Source organism: Heteronotia binoei, chromosome 2, assembly GCF_032191835.1.
Source record: "Heteronotia binoei isolate CCM8104 ecotype False Entrance Well chromosome 2, APGP_CSIRO_Hbin_v1, whole genome shotgun sequence".
In the NCBI taxonomy this organism is placed as follows: Eukaryota; Metazoa; Chordata; class Lepidosauria; order Squamata; family Gekkonidae; genus Heteronotia; species Heteronotia binoei.
The window spans coordinates 187,858,072-187,875,295 of NC_083224.1; the positions used below are offsets into that span (position 1 = coordinate 187,858,072).

General features: G+C 46.8%; 1 protein-coding gene across 3 annotated transcripts in view; it reads left to right on the plus strand.

Annotated features, from left to right (window-relative positions):
* Positions 1–3,326: 3,326 nt before the first annotated feature.
* SLC25A42 (solute carrier family 25 member 42) overlaps positions 3,327–17,224 on the plus strand; it is a 53,776-nt gene continuing 39,878 nt past the window's right edge. The window contains exon 1 of one of the 3 annotated variants that reach the window (XM_060232691.1): positions 3,327–3,440. The gene's annotated coding sequence lies outside the window, so the exon portion shown is untranslated. The remainder of the gene's footprint in view (positions 3,441–17,224) is intronic. The other 2 variants (XM_060232690.1, XM_060232692.1) reach the window with 2 other exon arrangements.

The window sequence follows — 17,224 nt, forward strand, 5'->3', positions numbered from 1 at the left end:
GGAAACATTCAGAAGCGCATACAAGAACTTGCAAACCTTCCAAGGGCATATTACCCTTTGGAAGTTAATGCGCCCTTGGAAGGTTTGCGAGTGCTTGTATGCGCTTCTGAATGTTTCCTTGTTGGGAAAATATCAGTTTGGAGGCTCTCCCCCTGCTTCATGGTTATCAGAAAGTGTGTGAGGGGGAATGTCTGTTGGGCACTCTATTATATCCTAGGGAGACCAATTCCCATAGGGTATAATGGAGAATTGAACTGTGGGTATCTGGAGCTCTGGGGGGGGGGGCTTGTTTTTTGAGGTAGATGCATCAGATTTTCAGCATAGCATCCAGTGCCTCTTCTCAAAATACCCAAGTTTCAAAAAAGACTGGACCAGGGGTCTAATTCTATGAGCCCCTAAAGAAGGTGCATCTATCCATTATTCCAAATGGAGGGAAGGCATTTCAAAGGTGTGCAGTCCGTTTAAATGGAGAGCCAGTTTGGTGTAATGGTTAAGTGTGTGGACTCTTATCTGGGAGAACCGGGTTTGATTCCCCACTCCTCCACTTGCACCTGCTGGAATGGCCTTGGGTCAGCCATAGCTCTGGCAGAGGTTGTCCTTGAAAGGGCAGCTGCTGTGAGAGCCCTCTCCAGCCCCACCCACCTCACAGGGTGTCTGTTGTGGGGGAGGAAGGTAAAGGAGATTGTGAGCTGCTCTGAGACTCTTCGGAGTGGAGGGCGGGATATAAATCCAATATCTTCATCTACCTCACAGGGTGTCTGTTGTGGGGGAGGAAGGGAAAGGAGATTGTGAGCCGCTCTGAAACTCTTCGGAGTGGAGGGCGGGATATAAATCCAATATCTTCATCTACCTCACAGGGTGTCTGTTGTGGGGGAGGAAGGTAAAGGAGATTGTGAGCCGCTCTGAGAATCTTCGGAGTGGAGGGCGGGATATAAATCCAATATCTTCATCTACCTCACAGGGTGTCTGTTGTGGGGGAGGAAGGGAAAGGAGATTGTGAGCCGCTCTGAGACTCTTCGGAGTGATAAATCCAATATCATCTTCTTCTTCTTCTTCTTCTTCTTCTTCTTCTTCTTCTTCTTCTTCTTCTTCTTCTTCTTCTTCTTCTTCTTCATGTGATGGCCAGAACTCCCTTTAGAGTTCAATCGTGCTTGCCCCACCTTTGCTCCCAGATATTTATTGAGTCAGACCTGACAACCCTAGTTCTAACTCTCCCTAGAAGCTCGGATGACTAAACTTAGGCTATCATACTTTGGTCCCATTATGTCACTAGATGTCGCCGTGACTTCCAGATGCACACAGACACACACTTTCACATACACAAGTTGGCCAGTCTCCACGTGGTTCCTGGCTTTCTCCCAGAACTACAACTAAACTCCAGACAAGAGACATCAGTTTTCCGGGAGAAAATGGCTTCAAAGATCATAGCCCCACCCCGCCTCCTCAGGCCTATTCTCCCTCCCTGAAATTTCCAAGAATGTCCGACACCAACGGTCAGCAACCCTGTGCTTAGCCAAGATCACGGAAACGTATAATAATCCATGGCTTGTAGCATCAGTTAACGATAATGAACACATTATAATGACCAGGTCATTTTTTTGTAGAAAAAGCCCAGCAGGAACTCATTTACATATTAGGCCACACCTCCTGACACCAAGCCAGCTGGAACTGCATTCCTGTGCATTGCTGCTCAAAAAAGCCCTGATAATGACTATTAACAGTGTGTCAGTAATGATGAAATAAGAATGCATTAAAATAATATGGCATGAGCAATAATTTTTGCAACTAATGATATGATTAAAGAAGTGATAATATTGCTATTAACAGAAGGGTTTTTTTAATATTTAAATTTTATTGAGAATTTTTTAATAAATATCACACCCCAACGTGGGGAGTCAAACAAAACCCTGCTGCATACATAGAAGTTATACACATCTCGCATGTCTTTTCACAGGAACACTTCTTACACTACATACATATCAGTACATCAACCGCCAGTGAACTAGACCAGTCCAAGAGTTAATAAATCATGAAATTCATGTACTTTACCGGGATTTTACCAAATACAGTATCATTATTATTCACATATTCAAGGAAACAAAACCATTTTTCTATGAACCAGTCTCCCGTCTTTACATTATCTAATAAAGCAATAGTGGTTTATCAGAAGTTTTAATTACCCCTCTAATGCATTATTATTATTATTATTAATTTACCAGGCCTCATTTTGGACTGAGCTCACAGGAGTGGAGCTCCAGAAACTCTAAATTGTCCCCTTTCTTACATAAACCTGCACCACCCAATACTTGCTTCTGGGCTCCATTGTTCAAACTCGCTGTGAAAATTTTTCTGAACTCTAAAGATTTGACAAACTTCTAATATTTTCCCCACCAAAAAATGGGGAAATAACCAAAACATATAAAGCAGACAGATGGAAACCTTCATGCCGCTGTGGCCACATAGGAGAAAGTAATTTTAAAAGTATGATAGGATCATGGGAGTAAAGTTTTATTATGACAATTATAATTCAAGAAGCATTTTAAAGATACATGCTGAGCTGATATAATTGAGTCCACCTTCTGGTGGTCAGGGGGTGTGGCATATGCAAATATATTGTGCTAATGAGCTCCAGCACCTCTTTTTCTAGGAAATGACTCCTGCCCTTTCCTAAATTGCAAGGGAATATTAAGGGGACGTGCAAGTGGTGTCCCCATTAAGAATCATAGGGTTGGAAGGGACCTCCAGGGTCATCTAGTCCAACCCCCTGCACAATGCAGGAAACCCACAAATACCAACCCCAAATTCACAGGATCTTCACCTGTGCTTATAGGATTGGTGAAATACCTATCCCAAATTCACTTATTCACCTGTGCTTGTAAGACTGGTGGAAATTTATCTTGGAGTGGAGGGGTTGTAGAAGGAACTGGCTAGCAGTTACTAAAAGGTGTGCAGCAAAGAGGGTTTAGATACGAAACAGTAGTCTGCGACACCCTTAGCATGGGGGGAGGGAAATAGCGAAATACCTTTGAAAGGCAGGTTGTTGGGGTGGGAGGAGAAAAGAGAAATCGCTTTTTGCAACACCCTTTTGCAAACGTGCAGCCCCGAAGGCTTGGATTAGTATCGTTTAATATACTTCCCTGACTCTGGCTCATCGCAGAACAGTTAAGCACCCCCTGCACGTATCTGAAAGCTGCCCTTCCAACTGTTTCAAAGGTCTTGTGCTTATTTTTTTACCCCACCTCTTTCTCCATTGGTCCCCGCGTCTGTCACTCGCGCTCGAGAACCCGTCGCTTCGTCCTCCGGGCCCTCCGCCCTCCTCCCCACCTCCTTTCCCAGTCTGCCCCTCCGATTGGCTAAGACGGGGGCTTAAGGGGCGTGGCCTGGCGGGGCGAGCCCAGAGGAGGCCGAGGCGAGAGCAGCGGCGGTGGCAGCTGGTGGAGGTGAGTAGGGGGCGCGGTGGCGAAGCGCGCATGCTCAGTGTCTCCCCGCGCCCCCTCCTCGTCAGGGGAAGCTGGAGGCTCTGGGTTGCTCCCCCCCAACGAAAAAAAAAACGAGGCGGAAATATGTTTTTTCAAAATCGACCTTTCCTCTGAAGGGTGGGGGCTGGAAGGCGTGATTAAAGGTTATGCCCCCCCTTTAAAGAGAAAGGGGCTGAAAGTTGCCTTTTGAAATAAGTGGGGGGCTTGTCTGTCATGGTTGGGGGGCTTAAAAGGCATTGCTCTCTCCACTCTGGTTGCCTGGAAAGTGTGGCTTTAAAAAAAAAAGATAGTTAACCCCCCCCCCCCTTAGGAGGAGGCCAGATAACAGCAAACCAATCCCCCCTCCATACCTGGGGGGGGCGGTGAAAGGTTCTTAATGATCTTTCTGCGCCCCCCCCCCCAAAGAGACACCTGAGATGAAAGCCCATCTGGGAGGGGCTTGCTGTAATTTGTGGCTGGAAGGTGAGGGGTTAATCCCCCTTTGATTTCAGTGTTGTGGGGGGGAGGGTTAATTTCCCCTTATGCAAAAGACATTAATGACTTCTCTCATAATTTGGGAGGAGGGAGTAAGCTGATTCTGACCCCCCCCCCCATGTGTGTGGCTGTGGGGGGCCACCTGGGGGCACTACTTTAAAAGGGGGGAGTGGGGTGGAGTGAAATGTTCACAGCTCCTTTTTCCAACTTGCAAGGGTATGTGAAGGGGGTCTGGAGGTGGGGGTTGGGGTGGGGTTGCTTATTCACCTCCGCTTCTAGGATTTGGGGGGGGGGTTGTAGAGGGAATTGACCAGCAGATGGTCCAGAGCGTGCAGCTTTGAGAGGTTAGATATGAATCAGTAAATTGTTGCTTCTTTTGCAGGTGGGGAGGGAAATGGCCTAGTAGCTTTGAGGGACAGGTTGTTGGGGTGGGAGGGGAAGAGAGAAATTGCTCAGCCCCGTTGTGGAAATGTACGGTGCCAAAGGCTTGGATTATTATTATTATTTAATTATAATTATTTAATATACTTCCCCTCCCCTGACTCTGGCTCATTGAAGGACGGTTAACAAACCCTGATATTTGAGGAGCTTGTGTTCCTCCAGGCAGCCACTGGGTTGGGAAATTCCTGGAGGTTTGAGGGTGGAGTTAGGGGAAGAGCCGTAGCTCACTGGCGGAGCATCTGCTTTTCATGTGGAAGGTTCAGTCCCTGGTGTCTCTGCTAGAAAGGAGCAGGGAGCAGGTGGTGTGATAGACCTCCTCCACTTAACACCCTGGAGAGCTGCTGCCAGGTGGAATAGAGAATTCTGACTTTGATAGCCGAAGACAGTTTCATATGTGTTTGGGGATTTTTATTTTTCATGTTAATTTTTAATTTAAAGCTAGAGACTCTGAGTTGCTCCCCCCAAAGAGTTCCTTACAGAGCTCAGGTTGGTTTGCAACAGGGATGGCCAAACTGCAGTTCGGGAGCCACATGTGGTTCTTTCACACATATTGCGTGGCTTCCGAAGCCCCCATAGCCCCCTCAGCTGGTTTGGAGAAGGCATTTCTCTCTTTAAATCAGTTCAACAAACCAAGCCAGCCGGCAGCTTGCAGAATGCATTTAAAGTTGCTTTCTTTCCGCTTCCTGCCTGCTCTCAAACATCTGGCGTTCATGTCTTGCAGCTCTCAGACATCTGGCATTTATTCTATGTGGCTCTTATGTGAAGTAAGTTTGGCCACCCATGGCTTACAACATAGATAAAACAGATGAAAAGCATAAAAACCCAGCATTTTAAACCACACTTCAGGACTGTTTATTTTTCTTTCTTTCGTTCGTTCTTCTTGCCATTCAAGTCATAGCTGACTTAGGCAACCCCATGGCATTTTCAAAACAAGACATGTTCAACAGTGGTGTGCTACGGCTTGCTTCTGTGTCATGACCCTGAGCTTCCTCCGTGGTCTCCCTTCCAAATATTGATCGGGGCTGACCCTATTCACCTTCTGAGATCTGACAAGATCAAACTAGTATGGGCTAACTAGGTCAGGGCAAGACTGCTTGTAAACTTAACCAAATGCAGTTGAAATATATATTAAAAATAAAACCCCAAATTTAAAATCACAATTCAGGATTGCTCGTAAAATTAACCAAATGCCATGCTAAGTAAAAGTGTCTTAAACAGCCTCCTAGAGGTTGAAAGTGAGGGGCCTGGCCTGCTGGTGGAGTTTAGGGAAGGGTGGGAGCTCCCAAGCTACCCCTTTCTCCAGTGGTTATGATGAGCTGTACTCTGAAGATTAGTTATAATTCCAGGAGAACTGTAGGCCCACAAATGAGTGAAGTTTACGGATGATAGATAACCCCAAGCAATGGCTTCCATGAAAATCATGTCTTCACACCCAATTGATAGAAATTCCAGTCTTTATATCAAATTCTCATGTGTGTCTCACCAAATTACTCAGTGCATGCAAAGTATGCAATGTATGTAACATGCCACATATATACACACAGTGCATAAAACCTGGAACAGTTAATCCTACCAACTTGAATAGGAGCCTACTCCTTCCGCAATAAATGGATTTCTTCTGTGCCATGTGCGATGTTAATTTCAATCCAACTTGACTCCCAAATTGTAAACAACCGGACTCCCAAATTGTAGCATTGAGCAGACCCGGAATACAATATCTGGTTTCACTTTTTCTTTTTCCTAGCTTTACAAAGGTCAGAATATAAATTCATAAACAGGAATATTCAGCAAACTGGCCACTTCCATAAGATTACAAACCTCTGAGGAGGTCCCGGCGTTTCCAGGCTAAAGAACCTCAGAGAGTAGGATGGGTAAGAGAGGTGTGGCCACTTGGAGTAGATGGAGTAGAGAGCCAGTTTGGTGTAGCGGTTAAGAGCGGCGGACTCTAATTCCCCACTCCTTCTCCAGATGCAGCCAGCGGGATGACCTTGGGCTGGTCCCAGCTCTCAAGAGCCATTCTCTCAGAGCTGTTCTCTCAAGAGCGGTTCTCTCGAGCAGTTCTGTTAGAGCTCTCTCATCCCCACCTACCTAACAGGGTGTCTGTTGCAGGGAGAGGAAAGGAAGGAGCTCTGAAACTCCGAGTGAAGGGCAGGGTATAAATCCAGTCTCCTCTTCTACTACTGCTGGGCTGGACAGGCTGGGGTTCAGCTTGGTCTTAGTTGGCCTTGAGGCTTCCTCTCCAGAATGCAGAAGCATCCTGTCCATTGCCTTCTCCATGATGTCTTGGAGTGCGTTGCACATTCTAACGGGACAGCTGCCGGAGTCTTTGGGACAAGACCTCCAGGGGAGTCTTGGCTCCTCAAGATTTATGCATGGATATAGTTTCAGAGGATAGCTGTGTTGGGTTGCAGTAGAACAGTTTGATTCGAGTCCAGTAGCTCCTTACAGACCAGGAATGGCCAAACTTGCTTTAATGTAAGAGCCACATAGAATAAATGTCAGATGTTTGAGAGCCACAAGACATGAATGACAGATGTTTGAGAGCGGCAAGACAGAAAGGAAGGAAGGCAAATATATGGGGGAGGGAGAGGTGGAAAGAAAGCAACTTTAACTTTTAAAGCCTTCTGCAAGCTGCCAGCTGGCTTGGCTTGGAAAAGTGATTTTAAAGAGAGAAATGCCTTCTCCAAGTCGGCTGATGGGGCGGTGGGGGCTTTGAGAGCCACACAATATGTGAGCCGCAGTTTAGCCACCACTGCTACAAACCAACAAGATTTTCGGGGTATAATCTTTCAAGAATTGAAGCTTGTGCTCTGAAAATCGTATTGGTCTCTAAGGTAGTATCCCAGCCTTCATGGTCTACAAATCATTCCTTTTCATCAGAGAGAAGTCAGACTATAAATAACGTCATTAAAATAGATGCATGGAGTGGATCAACAGGTTGCATGTATAATTTGGCATGCATTTGCATTTACTGTATGTGCAAAAGGTGGAGAGGATTGTGAATTTTTGGCAGGTGATTATTTCTGCGAGTGCATATGAGTCTGCTGACTGAGAATCCACTTCATAAATCCAGCGAAGTGAGCACTGGCACTCAGAAGCCATGCCCAGATGTATCTAGGAGTTTTTAAGGTACCACAAGACTTCTTTTCACTGACCTGCATAGCCCTGGCAAGCCCAGATCTTATCAGATCTGAAGCTAAGCAGGGTCGACTGTTGGGAGACTGCCCTTGAAATACCCAGTCAGATGGCAGGAGCAGGCTTTATTCAGCCACCTCCCTGGATATCCTCCAGCCCCCCAGTGGGGAACAGTCACCAGAGGTTGACATGACTTCCAGGTGCAGACACACACACACAAAATACAAAGACTTCTTTTTGCTACCAGTTTGTAGCGTGATGAGATTTGGGGTGGTATTATTTGGAGGCAGTGAAGAAGTGCAACTCTTCCTTGTATGTGATCTGACACTGTCTCCCCGATGCTTCACGTTCTCCCGGCTGTGGCTGGTAAAGAATATCGCCAATGTTGTGATCGAGTGCCTTAAGGTCACAGAAGGTGCGGATGTGCTGGCGGAGGTGAAACTGAAGCCACGGCTATGAGCCCAGGGCAGTTCTGGCAACTGAATCCCCGTGCCATAGAGACTTGCTTGGTTTATCTCTGTAAAAGCACCTTTTAGTTCATCATTGACAGGACAGATTGGGGTATATTTGCTTTCTGCCTGTGTGCTGAAGCTGCAGCGGCACTTTCTCCTAGATTTTGCTTTTCCAGAACAAACTTCATCTTTAACTTTATTAAAAACATTTGTGTTTTTGCTTTTTTGGCACAGGGGCCCATGCAGCAGTTTGCAAGTGCATGGGGGTGCTGAGTGGCTATGCATAGATGAAAGCTGCTAGATTCTGAAACCAGTTATGTCTATTTATTTTAACGTCTGTAATCTGCTTTTCCCTCCCCTTAGTAGTAATACATCAGAATCAGGGGTTTTTTTTATAGCAGGAGCTCCTTTGCATATTAGGCCACACACCCCTAATGTAGCCAATCCTCCAAGAGCTTACAGAGCTCTTAGTACAGGACCTACTGGAAGCTCTTTGAGTTTGTCTGTGTCCTTCTGGTGTTACATTTTGTGACATTCATGGCCCGGCCCGACAAGGTTTCATTTATGTCAGATCTGGCCCTCATAACAAATAAGTTTGACACCCCTGGGCTACCCCTTCATTTTCTGGAGAGCCAGTTTGGTGTAGTGGTGGAGTGTGCGGACTCTTATTTGGGAGAACCGGGTTTGATTCCCCACTCCTCCACTTGTACCTGCTGGCATGGCCTTGGGTCAGCCATAGCTCTGGCAGAGGTTGTCCTTGAAAGGGCAGCTGCTGTGAGAGCCCTCTCCAGCCCCACCCACCTCACAGGGTGTCTGTTGTGGGGGAGGAAGGAAAAGGAGATTATGAGCCGCTCTGAGACTCTTTGGAGTGGAGGGCGGGATATAAATCCAATATCTTCTTCTTCTTATGTTGTACTCTGGATATCAAGATGTGAGCCTGGCAACAGAATCTTCCACGTCATACGTTAACTGATATCTTTTCTTTGCTGCATATACATATCGATCAAATAAAAACGTGTCCCGATGGTTAATAGAGTGAGAATCCCAGGGGGCTTAGAGGGAATAATGGAGGAAAAGGTAGTCAGAGGCTGCGATGTCACCTCCATATTCATACCATGTATATGTTGGAATGCTGCTTGCTTTTTTTTTGTTTTTTTGCATTCTCTTTTTTTAAACTTTTAAAAACGATATACCAGTGCAGTCAAATATTCGCAAAATCTTAACCCTTTAAACCCCCTTCCCTCCAAACAAAACCTATAATATAAAAGATTTCAGGTTTTCACGGCTGGTAACATCATTAGGGTTTGTCGAATCTTTCGGGCTCAAGTGCCGTGTTCTACTGGAGAAAGTTTTCCTTCCAGACGTTTTGTTCTCAGCTGCGGAGGACATCCTCAGTGGCGTTGCAGCCGGCGCAGGCGCTCTGACCTTCTTGGCTGCTGTGCATCTTGGCTGCCCTTCCAGGAAGCCCCACCAAACAATGGGCACATCCACAAACCAATTGCCTTTTCATCATACCCTCTCCAGCCTAGAAATAGCAGCTCTCCAGCAGCCCTGGCCCCACTCAATGCACAGCAGCCAAGAAGGTCAGAGCGCCTGCTCCGGCTGCAACGCCACTGAGGATGTTCTCTGCAGCTGAGAACGAAATGTCTGGAAGGAAAACTTTCTCCAGTAGAACACGGCACTTGAGCCCGAAAGATTCTACAAACCCTAATAAAAACCTATAATAACACATCTGTAACATTATCCTAGGATCAGAGTCAGACAAACGAAGTTCAAGAATGCTGCTTGCTTTAGCTGAGGCTACTGCACCCTTTATGCAATCTTTGTTGGTTTCGCCCAAAAAAAATCTGGTTAGCCAGTGAAGATAGGATTCTGCACTAGATGGATGCCAAGGTCATTGATCGTCTAGGGTGCCAAAAAGCTTTGGGCCAGCCCTGAATGGGTCATTGTGCCAAGTAAATTTGGACTTCTCGGTCACTGTTACCAAAAAAGTTTGGGAACCATCGCCTTATAGCAGGCTGTAGCACGCCCTGTGGCAAAAGCAACTCCCATTGGTACAAACAGTACCCTGCTAAGTGTGTGAGAGTCCCTCCCCCCCACACACACACATACCAGTGTCTGCACTCCATGCAGGCAGCAAAGATGAGGCGGATGGAGCTCCCAGCAGGTTTCTGTTTGCAGCTGCCAGGTCTGCTTGGCTTTGTTAGATCTCCTCCAAAGGGCCGCTAACTTTTCTGCATTCCCTGAATTTATCTCCTGCCATGCTTCCGTCGGAGGGAAAGTGGCACGGCGTAGCTCGATCGGATCTCAGAAGCACATCGGGGTCAGTCCTTGGAAATTTCCAAGGGAGGCCCTGCAGAGGAAAGCTGTGGCAAACCACCTCTCGGAACCCAGCTCTCTCTTGGCCTAGCCCCACATGCTTGTTCCATATCTGGCGTGTGGGCAGTGCAATGCTACCATGGCAGCATTAGCCATAACGAGTGCGGGATACTTCTTGTAGCCTCTCGTATCTGACAAAAGGAACTTTATCTTTTGAAAACCTTGAAAATCTTCTTGGGCTCTCTAGTTGTTCAGTGGCAGATAGGTGCCCTGAAACGATCCTCTCGCCCCCAGTATTAGACTCTGCTCTCTAGTTTCTCCTTTGCGCTTTCCTTTGCTTCAACATCCCTTAATTTTGGCTCAAAACCGGCCAGAATTGTCCATTTTACAATGAACCAGAATCGTCTCCCAGCACCTACCTAGGAAGGTATTTGTAAAATAGGGGAGAGAGACAAATTCTCCCCCCTCGCCCCAATTCCAAGCCACGTATTTGTCACATACGTTGTATTGATTTCTGTACTTACTGGCTAGCAGTTTCATAACTTCTGTGCAATTGACTTGCACAGTGTTCAAATTCGGATCCATGGCTGTCATAAATACTTTCTGTGTTCCAATTTTCCGCCGTGCACAGCTCTTGCCAAACCCATTATTCCAATCTTATCTGTATTTATTGCTCGGTTATCTTGACTCTAATTAGCCTTTCCTGGGAACGAACATCACCTATGTATAACGTCTGAGGAAATCTGTTTCATTGTATCTAAGAAGTGAGCATCTACGCATGCAAAGGCTCTCAGTTTTTGCTTATACCCGGAACTGAACTTTGTTGGTTTTGGAGGTGCCTGAACTCAAACTCTGTTCTCGCACCTGTTTGTTAGTTCTTATATTTACTGCTATTCACAGACCTTACCAACCACTCTAATCCAATCTCAGCTATAATTGCCCAGTTTCTTATGCATCTTGATTCTAACTAGCCTTCCTGGCAACAACTCCCTATTACCTGTAGGTAATGGTTGAGGTTGTCTTGTTTACTGTATCTGAAGAAGTATGCATGCACAAGAAAGCTTATACCTTGAATAAAACTTCGTTGTCTTAAAGGTGCCACTGGACTCAAATTTTGTTCTTCTAAAGACACGCTTTCCTCTTTTCTGTTGCACTGGTACTAGAATCAGTGTAATAACTTCTAAGTCAAGAAATAGATTGTTGCTTTTCCAAAAGTTAAATCTCCTTGAAGCCCAGTATATTTTCCTTCGGTGTAGGCCAGTGGGGTCCAAACTTGCTTAATGTAAGCTGCCACATAGAACAAATGTCAGATGCTTGAGAGCCACAAGACATGAATGTCGGATGTTTGAGAGCTGCAAGGAAGGAAGGAAAATAGATGGAGGGGAGGTGAGGGTGGAAAGAAAGCAACTTTAAATGCGTTCTTCAAGCTGCCAGCTGGCTTGGCTTGGAGAAGCGATTTAAAGAGAGAAATGCCTACTCCAAGCTGGCCAATAGGACGGTGAGGGTTTTGAGAGCCACACAAGATGTGTGTGAAAGAGCCACGTGTGGCTCCTGATTCGCAGTTTGGCTACCCCTGGTGTAGGCCATCTGCTGAGAGCGTGCACAATCAATTGCTCTGGCCTAGTCTTGTACCTGCTGGCCTCTGCTAGAGGCAGTAAAATCCATCATCTCTGCATTGGTGCTCCTGAAGCTGTTATATGGCAGAATAAAATTTCCTCCTGTTATATCTTAGCATGAGTCACTGGGTTTTTTTGTTCCTTCCGCCCAGGAAATGTGGCCATAGTGAGAAACCCAGGGGAGTGGGCTTCTCTGAAGTAAGGTAATGCTTCCCAAATGCTGCCCAAATAAGCCATCTGGTATAACTCTGGATTCAGACGCCACAATCAGCCACCGTTTGAGCAAACCTCTGCTATTGCTTTCCCCTTGCAATTCAGAAAATGGGCTTGGGAACTGTTTCACTGAACCATGCTAAAGCAATTTAGAGTTCAGTTTCTCTTTGGCACCCAGCCAGGATCTTTTTTTAATGCCCTTTTCTTTTTGCTACCCCTGGGCAATTAAGCCCTCCTTGCCATTCTGGTTTGCAGCCGGCCAACTGGGTTTCTTCTGGCCGATCCCATCTGTAATCTGCTCTTTAAGCAAACTTGGTAGCAGTTAACTCTCTCCCCCACCCTGAATTGCCTCCCATTGCAATTATCAGCTGAGCCTGTGCATTTGGGATTCTGAAATGCGTTTTCCCCAGCTCCGTGCTTGCACGCCTGTCGCAGCTCCTGTTCGGTGAGAGGCCCCGAGGAGGCTTTCCGTGAGTTCAAAAGTTGTGTGCTGTCGTCCGAGAGCTTTGCTTTTTTTGCAGATTGTTGTGGAGCCAAAGGGCGCTTCCACGTTGGGAGGCAAAGTGGAAAAACAGACTCAGAGGAGGCAAAACAGCATCTAGACACACACAGAGCTGAGCCAGTAAAGCTCTGTCCAGGTATTATACCAAACTAATTTTTATGTGACCCTTCTTGAGACTCAAGAGTAGCATATCTGGTTCACCCTCTTCTGCTCCTGCAACTTCATCCTCTTGAGTTGCAGGAGTAGGAAAGGGATTCAGCTTGGCGTAGTGGTTAAGAGCGTGGACTCTAATCTGGGAGAACCAGGTTTTATTCTCCACTCCTCCACGTACAGCTGCTGGGTGATCTTGGGTCAGTCACAGTTCTCTCAGAGCTGTTCTCTCAAGAGCAGTTCTCAAAAGAGCTCTCTCAGCCCCACCTACCTCACAGGGTGTCTGTTTCGGGGAAGGGAAAGAGATGGTAATCCGCTCTGAGACTCCTGGTGAAGGACAGGGTATAAATCCAGTCTCCTCCTCCCCCTCTTCTCAACAACCCTTTGAGGTAGGCAAGGCAGAGTAACTGGCCCAAGGTAAGCCCCTTGTGGCTAAGTGGGGATTTGAACTGGGATTTCTGCAATCTTTCCTAACATTAACACGTACACTGCTGGTTTTGCATTCTCTGGGCTGACAAAATAGAGGAGATTTATAGAACAGGTTGGAATACCGAAGTGCTTGGCATGGCAGGCCTTTTCTTGGGATCCTGTTGATGCCTATCCTGCAAAGTAGACCACATTATCTACCACCCCATATTTCTAGTAAGGCAACAGGGGAGCGGAGCTATGGCTTAATGGCAGAGCGTTTGCTTTGCAGATTAAAAACCCTGGTGGACCACAGGGATTCAGCTAAAACAGGTTATATTGACTTTGCTCTTTCAAGCATTCCCCAAGCGTTGGTTTGGATTGAACCAGCTTTTCTGCTGATAAAAAAAGAGGAAGGGTCCTGTTTAAGGAACCTCAAACAGCTGTGCTGGGAATCATGGGAACTGCACAGACAAAAACTGCATCGGATGAAGGTTGTAGTAAAGGAGAATTGGGAGAGGTGGGGTGGAAAAGCTGGCTGGTTCCAAACCAGTGTGTTGTAATTTTTACAGCAGTCTTGTAATGTAGGTCAGCACATATAAGTGACTTGTCTAAGATTACCTAGCAAACTCAAGGCAGAGATACAGGGCTTTTTTTGAGCAGGAATGCAGAGGAATGCAGTTCCGGCTGGCTTGGCACCAGGGGTGTGGCCTAATATGCAAATGAGTTCCTGCTGGGCTTTTTCTACCCCCAAAAAAAGCCCTGCAGAGATGTAATTTGCACCAGGGACCTCCTGATTTCTAATGTGTCGCTCCGGCAGAAGAACTCCATTTCCGATGCTGGAAGCACTCTTGTGCTATGGAAGGGTCTTCGGTTGAAGAGAAGCACCATCGCTAGCTGAACGCGTCTGTGACAGGATGGTGCTATGTTGGTGGTGAAAAGCGCTGTCAGGCTGCAGCTCACTTATGGTATCCCCTTGGGCAGAGGTGGAATTCTAGCAGGAGCTCCATTGAATATTAGGCCACCCCCCCCCCCCGATGGAGCCAAACCTCCAAGAACTTACAGGGCACTGTTTTGTAAGCTCCAGGAGAATTGGCTACATCGGGGTGTGTGGCCTAATATGCAAAGGAGCTCCTGCTAGAATTCCACCCCTGCCCTTGGAGTTTTTTGAGGCTAGAGACCTATGGAGGTGGCTTGCCGTGGCCTGCCTCTGTGTAGCAATCCCAGACTTTGTTTGCTGGTCTCCCGTCCCAAGTCCTAGCCAGGGTTGACCCTGCTTGGCTTCTGAGACCTGATGAAATCAGGCTGCCCTGGGCCACACGGGTCAGGGTGCTGCTGTTTTAATTGCCCCCCCTCCCTTTCTTTGAGATGCTGGAGTTTGCTGCCCTGAGATCTTTTGTGCCTGGGCAGTCGAATCTTGAAACTGTGACTGCTTTTAACGTGAATGCTCCCAGGATAACAGACCCGGGAGGGACGGGGATTGAGTGGGCAAGGCTGTTTGGGTGGACTTTGCACATTCTGGGTCCAAACTGGCCGTTGTGTGTGTAAGGGGGGGGGGATTCTTCCCCTCCCCCAAATGGCAATGTAAGTCAACAAAGGGGAAGTTCTCTAGCTGGTGTAGTTTGGTGGCGGGGTGGGGGACAAACCCTGACAGCCAAGAATTGGCCAGTTTCGTTGAGTTAAAATAAGATTCTATCACTTGCAGAATGATATATATGTAACCCCCATTTTCTGTCCAGGGTGAGTTGCAACAGAGGCCTTTGCTCAGAGACACTTCTCCAAACTCTTGACTTGTGGACAGGAGAGAGCAGCTGAGATGCGGGAGTATGTGGCCATTTGTACTGGGTAAGGGAAATGATTTGAGAGCCCTTTCCCACGTCTCTGCTTGGGAGAAGCCGAGTATTTGCCTTGTCTCTGCACCACCCACTGACTCTCACCCATGCAAGCATAGCAAAGGACTCCTGCTTTCCTCCACTTCCCATGTGAATAGCAGCAGAGGCTGTGGCAAAGCCCTTTGCTCGCTGCCGTTCCTCCAGGTCTTGGCTTGTATGTGGGAGTGAAGAGCGGAGATGCACTGGGAGGAGAGAAGTCTGCTGAGTCTCTTGTTCCTCAGTCTCGGGAAGGGAGGGTTCAAGAGCCCTTTGCCCTGCCCCTTCTTAGGATAAAATGGCCGAGTTCCAGAGCAGTCCATGAAAGTGATGAGACAATGGACTGAGAGGCTGAGTTTTGAAAACGTTAGTTAGGCAAATGCAGGACTTTTTTGGCAGCAGGAATTCCTTTGCATATTAGGCCACGCCCTCAGATGTAACCATTCCTCCTGGAGCTTACAGTAGGCCCTGTACTAAGAGCCCTGTAAGTTCTTGGAGGATTGGCTGCATCAGGGGTTGTGACCTAATATGCAAAGGAGTTCCTGCTACAGAAATATCACTTGTTGGGTGCAGTCTAGCTTGCTCAGATCAGTGAGTCATGCAGAAACCTAAAGGAGATGGGCTTCTTTGAGGGAGCATGGATAGCTCTATGCAAATCACCATTTTGTAGGGAGAAAGCAAAAAGCAAAACCTGAATGATTTGATAACTACACGCAATAAGCAATCTCAGCAAAATAAAGCGTGCACCATTCACCCCAGGACTAGCTGCCGTGTGGTGTGGTGTAGTGGTTAGTTTCAGACTAGGTTTCAAACCACCACTCTGCCATGGAAGCACAGTAGGTGACCTTGGGTGCTGGGTACATATTCTCAGCCTAGCCAACCTCACAGGGTTGTTGTGGGGATTAAAAAGGAGGAGAGAAGAAATACATAAAACTGTTTTGGGTCCCCAAAGGAGGGTTAGAAACGAAGTAGAAAAAAAGTATAACCAGGGCCTCTTTTGTAGAAAAAGCCCAGCAGGAACTCATTTGCATCGTAGGCCACACCCCCTGACACCAAGTGAGCTGGAACTACCTTCCTGTGCGTTCCTGTTCAAACAGGCCCTGAATATAACTCAAGTACAAAATAAGTATAACTCAAGATGGGAGGCAGAGAAAAGGTAGTTTTGTAGTAGGTGGGAAGGAGAAAAGCAATCAGGGAAAGGTGAGCTTGTGGGGTTGCCAGAAGGAGAGAAATAGCATGGGGAGAGGGTCAAGCTTTTCCAGAGGAGTGGCTGTCAGGGTAGGACATGGGGAAACTCTGAAGGGGTGTGTGGATGTAAATTGGCTTGGGAGTGGGAAGGAAGGAAGCAGGAAAAGGGGAGAGGGTATGGGGGCTTTGAGGAAGGAGAAAGAGCAGAGGAGGAAATATCCCCTGCAAGTCCTTGTGGGTGCCCGGCTTGTCATTCGCTAATGCCTGGCTGCCCCTGGGCATTTCCCCCTCCCCTTCTCCTTCCCACAAATACAACCGCCCCTTGATTATTTCCCACACACACACACACATGTTTAACACCCACAGAATCGCAAATTTCTTTTTCATAGCGTGCCCTTGGGCTTTTTCGGCGGCGTGTTTCTTTGAATTGGCTGCCATTGGTGTGTTGTTGCTGGAGCATCCTTTTGAGCTGTTTTAAACTGGTCTTGCAGTTTCGGAAATTGTTGGGCTCGGAGCATCAGCTTTCACGGGCTAGAGGAGGGGGGACCAGAGTTGCTTAATGTAAGAGCCACATAGAATAAACATCAGATGTTTGAGAGCCGCAAGACATGAATGTCAGATGTTTGAGAGCTGCAAGACGGAGGGAAGAAGGGGTGGAAAGAAAGCAACTTTAACTCTAAATGTATTCTCCAAGCTGCTGGCTGTCTTGGCTTGGAGGAGTAATTTAATAATAATAATAATAATAAATTTTATTTATATCCCGCCCTCCCCGCCTAGGCAGGCTCAGGGCGGCTAACAACAGGTTCAATAAAATTATACAATATACAGTAAGTTTAAAAACAGTGTTTAAGTTGTACAATAATTTAAAACAACAATATCTAAAACCATTCCAATTATCTAAACCATTCCATAATTTAACAGCAGCGATGATGTTCCTGGCGCTATTCTGTCCATTTACATAGTGGCAGAGGTCACTAGATAA